Here is a 6,000-nt window from a genome sequence, read left to right as displayed (position 1 = left end):
TTAGTTTTTTTTAAACAGCCTGAAGATTACTGCTATTATGATATGACTCATTGTTGGTGTTGGATAAAGACACAGAGGGAGGACAGATCATTCTAACTTTTGGATCCCTCAGGCTAACGCAAAAGCTATTCATCATATACAGTTTGAATTTTGTTCTTTGAATATTTATATTTCTTCACACAATTGGACTATATAATTCTTCTAGTTAAGAATTAACTATATCATATAGTCCAATATATTTATATTCCTTGTGTAAACTTTGGAATAGTCTTAAAACCCAATAAAATCAAGCTGAAGACTGGCTTCACTTGCGATTAGGGCATTTTCATCAGATCCCATTGTTGGCCTTCTCTTAGGCTGACTCACAACAAGTGCATCAATTCTCACATTTTCATTTCCCAGAGTTTTAGGAATGCCTAATAAGAGTCAAGGGCATGGGGGTGGGGCAGAGCAGAGGAGAAGTGCATTTCAGTCAACACTATTTTTATTTTTATGTATTTATTTTTAATGTTTATTTTTGAGACAGAGAAAGAGAGAGAGAGAGAGAGAGAGTGCGCACAAGAGCGCATGTGAGTGGGGGAGGGGTAAAGAGAGGGAGACACAGAACTCAAAGCAGGCTCCAGGCTCTGAGCTCTCAGCACAGAGCCCAAGGCGAGGCTTGAACTCACTAACCTTGAGATCATGACCTGAGTCAAAGTTGGACACTCAGCCGACTGAGCCACCCAGGTGCCCCCAATCAACACTATTTTTAGAACTTTATTCCTCATTGGTGACTAACCCAGTAAAGAAAACCAAGTGAGAGACATTTTTCAAATTGACTTCTTAGAGCAAGTGTTTCATTTTTCTTGGACATGTGTTCTGCTGGGTTTATTCTCTCTGTAGCTCCTGGCCCTTGGTGCTTTTCCTTTTTTACTCTTCCCATTTGCCATTCCTAATTAAAAATGCTCTACAGAGCTCCAAAAGCCAAGTGATTCACTTAAAATTTCATGAGTGGGCAATACAACAAAAACTGTTGAGAAAGGAGTTGGCATTTATCAGAATTCTTTGGATTGTCAGTGACCAACCTCCTGGTAGTTTCCCACATTTGGCTCTGCACCTGGGTTTCCCTTTGCTCCTTCTATTATGACCTTGCAGTTTCTTTGCTAAATTTTCAATTGCTTTCCTTGGCCTTCAATATTAGATTTTAACACTGCCTGTGCAATCACACACCAGACCTGTCTTCTATTTTTGCGTTATCTGGATGGAACTCAAGCAGCATGATCCTTGTGTTTGCCAAGAATGACATTATTCTATGGAACGCCTTCCTACTCCCTGGTGGTGCAATGCAGGTACTTGGCTACCAGTCTGGTTGCATTAAAGATGTAGAATATTTCTGTCTGTAATTTCTGTGCACAGATGCTCTATATTATACAATTGGACTTGCAGTCCTTATTATGTGTCTGGCATTAGTATAGGCAGTGGAGATACAACAGTGAAAAAAGCAGACAAGAATGCTTGCCCTTACAGAGCTTACCCTGTAGCAATGACAAGTCCAATTTTTCGTGTGATTTGACATGGATCCTATAAAACTGTCCTGATTCCTTGTCTAGATAATGACCTATATCTGCATGTGAGTTCAAACTTACATCCATTTGCATCCTTTTTTAGTTTTAGTTTATAATTAAATTTTCATCAAAACAGTCCAAAAGACAGTTGACCCATATCAGGCATGGTCAGAAAACCCCAGCCACACATGCAACACATGTTGGTCCAGGAAAATAGAATGTAACCAAGTGTCGCATTTGATTTCTCATAGCCACACAGGAAATGTCATTTTGTTTGCCATTCTATTTGCCACAATTGGCTCCTGGACCAAGAGCTGAGCACAGCAAGGAACTTGTCCCATGTGGCCCTTTTCCAGAGGGCCTAACCAATGCCATTTGAGACTAATCTTTCTAAATAGCTCTGGCAGACAACTCTCTGGACTTGGTTGAACAGTGTATCTCTCTGGAGATAAGGCTTGGCATTAGATAGGAGCTATCACACAATGAATGTGTGCGTGTGCATTTGTGTACGGTAATATTCTGAGCTCCTCTCTCATTTGGCTTCAACCTCAAAAGCTTGTCTCTCGAGGGCAAACCCATAGCTGGGAGGAGACAGCCAGCTTCTCCTTAAACCCCAAGTTTGCTGCCTCCATTTAATGAGTCCTCAGTAGGGTCTGGGGAGAGGATATAGGGAAGCTACATTTATACCACAACTGTAATGGAGCCATCTTCCTGTTGTCAGCGACTCATATCGAGGTTGAATGTATCTATTCCTTGCACCCAAGAAACAGATTCCTATCTCAAGACTTTAACATGAATTTCTGGACCTCTTCAATGGGTCTCCTGGGGCCCTGAGCTGTCTGTGGGGCAGGGCAGAGGAGAAGTGCATTTTCTCCTGGACTCTCTCTGCCAGGACTCTCTCTGCCTTAGTACTGGTGACTGAGGTTTGTTCCTAAACAGGCATGGCTGGAAACTATTCTTCCTGCTGCTGCTGCTAAACCTTTATCAAGCTAGACATCAGGCACCCTGCAGTCTACTGGGAACTGGGGGAGGTAACAAAAGGGAATTGATATTTTAAATCTATTAAGGATAAAAATAATGTACCACACTTCTCATGATCTGCAACGCCCCTTTGAGCTTCCAGACATTTATGCATACTGTATTCCATGAACTCTTAGTTCCTAGATTCATTTTATATTCGGACCATATATAGATTTATGCTCAAGTATCTCACCAAGTAAACTTTGAGGGATATTTGGTCATAGTACAGGTGAGGTCCTTATCAGTATGAACGGAATCCAGGTTCTTCTGACCTAGCCTAATACCACATTAGAAAGGCTCCCTTGGACTAGTGGAGACTGTGGGAGTAGTCTCGGGTCCCATGTAAATTCTAGGGCACACTCTTGGGCATCCTCTTGGTTCCAATGGAGGCATGAAGGCTGGGGAAGAGGCCATCTTACCTGAGAGCTGCTATCTGTTCCTAGGTAAGACCACTCCTCCCCACATCTTCATGTTTGACTGGGGAGTAATGGAGAGAGATTTATAAAATCTTGTGTGTACTCCTACTAGAAACTTCACCACCACCCTCTCCTCCAACACTCACAGCCTCATCACCACTACGTGATTTGGGAGTATAACTGCATTATATTCTATATCCCTGTTTATGTCAGTCACCGGAACTGAGACCCTCCTCTTCTTCCCTCCTCCCCTGTACTCCTTACCTCTCTCTGAAGTTATATTTTTCTGTATGGCATGTATCATCACCTGGCACTTTATATATTTTATTTATTTATTTGTCTGTATTCCCACCAGAACGTCAGCTCCATGAGGGCAGAAATTCTTCTCTGTTTTGTTGTTGCCATTGTTGTCTAAAATAGTGCCTGGCATAGTAGGTATTCAATAAACATTTGTTGAATGAATAAATGATGTGATCCATATCTAAGTATTTGTTGAGAGTCACTAATTATTGACAACATCTATTTTCTTGTTTTTTGGATGAATGACCCTTTCATTGACCCCTTGGATATATTAGTCTTTCCCAAATCTCTGACAGTTGAGTGGAACCTCTAGAACCCAAATCATCACATTACTTTGGGCATAATCCTTGACACCCCTCCCTGATGTCAAGCATTTGCCAAAGAGACCAAAGTGCCAGTGTAACTATTGGTGCTATCCTATCCCAACCCTCTACATCCTCCACCTCTACTCATATATGCATTCTTTTATAAGACATTTAATCCAGAGACAACCAGCCAGGTTTTGACTATTGTGGCCAAATATGAAGCCTACAGCATGATGGGAAATGGGTATGTGGGATGATCTAAGCAATCATATTTGTAACACCATCAGACACACTGGGCTAATTACCTTCTCACTTTAATTTTTGAGTCATTCATTCCTCAGAAGCTAGGAATGCTGGGTTGATGCCCTTTCCTAGAAGGCTAGGCATCTGCTGGCCTTATCAACAGTCTTGCACTGTGCCATGAAGCTGAAATGTCACCACTTATATTTTGCAACACTAACCAATCAATTGTGCCCTACAAGGGACGCCTTCTTAATGACCTATTCCATCCCTAAACCTGAGAGTACTTAGATTATTTGTGATGGTTGGGCTTGAAGGTCTACATCTATGGCTCTCCAACAAATCTGTTGGTTGGATAGTCCCAGAAACACCAAAAATAAATAAATAAATAAATAAATAAATAAAGCAATATGTAGTACATTCAACACCAAATGAGAACGTAGGAAGAGTCTGGAAAGTACAAAGCCTCCTATTTTCATCTTAACTTCCAGCTGGTCTTGGAAGAACTGAACTGTGTAAATCAATTTTATCACTGACTTGCTCCTGTCAGGGCCAAGATGCCCATGCAAGTCCTCATGAATCGATGTGACACAAGGGCAATATGTGGAGTGCCATACTCATGGGTCACTCTCTGAGTAAGAGTGCCACACCAATACAGTCTAAATCCTGCTTTTACATCAACTATGTTTCAGTTCCCACTCCCACCCTAGTACTTCCTTGTACCCTGATTGGTGCCATAACAACTTAGCAAAACTTGGCAAAACCAAATCTAAAAACTCTAGGTTACGCTTGGGTGAAAGGCCCATTAAAAGGCCACCACTGACAGGCAACAGAGTCCTTGGGTGCTCTTACAAATAGAATGACACTCCTTATTCCATCAAAGCAGAAATTCAAAGGCAGATACATAGAGACCCCATCCCCCATCTCTGCTATTTCTTTTTTTCTTTTTTTTTTTCCAAAATGTTTTTTATTTATTTCTGAGAGAGAGAGAGAGAGAGAGACAGCATGAGCAGGGGAGGGTCAGAGAGAGAGGGAGACACAGAATCTGAAACAGGCTCCAGACTCTGAGCTGGCAGTCAGCACAGAGCCCGATGCGGGGCTTGAACCCACGAACTGTGAGATCATGACCTGAGCTGAAGTCAGATGCTTAACCAACTGAGCCACCCAGGTGCCCCTCTGCTATTTCTGAATCCTCTAAATTCTCCCTGTGGCTACCACTATCCATGACCACACCCACCCACAGTAGGCTTGGCTGCATTATCATGCCACCAACACCCTGGATAGTCACTGGTTAAGACTGGAGACACCACCTGTGCTGTGAAAATTCCCTCTAGGGCCAGGAAAGGCTTTCAGAGCTGGCAGAAATAGAGTTCATGAGACAGATCTGAGATCTAGTTGCATATCTGCCCTGAACCCCTCTCTTGGGATTTTACTATTCACAAAGCCCAACCTAAGGCAGAGTGGGGTCAGAGCCTGAGCAGCTACTTTAAGGTGCTGAGGTGGGGGAATGTGCTGCACATTCAGGTGGTCCAATAAATAGGGGGAAAGCTGTTAGTGGTATTCTCTGAGTCACTTGGTCAAGCAGAACTACAATTTTATCCTTATCTTTCAGCTGTACTTTTAGTTTTCTAAACTCATCTTCTTTTTTGGATTATGAATTTAGAATTTATTTAAGGGCTCACATTCTCATAAAATCCTTTTTACTGGCCTTTAATACCTTTCTATGGATAGATAATTGTGTATACATCCACACACCCATGCACATACACATGCATTGTTGGATTATGGTCTGCATCTCTTCTCATGGACTCTCTAACACTGACCCAACTAATAGAATCTTCTGCATCTCACCCTATCTCTCCCAGTCCCCACCCCCTGTTTTCTTATTTGCTTAGTCCCTGTGTTGCAGTGGGCATGAACTTTTTCTTAAGGAATAGTCATTTTTAGGCATACTTTGGACTCTAAAACTCAATAAAAACACATTCACACTGGATTTTTCAGCAATATGGAATTTCTAATCATACAAGCTTTATGACCCTTACATATTCAATTTGTGACAGTCCACGTGTGGAAATTGACAGCAGATTGTTGATCCTACACTGTCTCCTGTTACCATGCTTTTGGACTGCTGATGTAGATCTTCATGTGCGCTCAGAATAGGGAGCAGTGCTCCTT

The sequence above is a fragment of the Crocuta crocuta genome, unplaced genomic scaffold (genome assembly GCF_008692635.1).
Source record: "Crocuta crocuta isolate KB4526 unplaced genomic scaffold, BGI_CrCroc_1.0 scaffold45, whole genome shotgun sequence".
Lineage (NCBI taxonomy): Eukaryota > Metazoa > Chordata > Mammalia > Carnivora > Hyaenidae > Crocuta > Crocuta crocuta.
The sequence above is the reverse complement of the archived record's forward strand: the minus strand, read 5'-3'. Positions refer to the sequence as shown.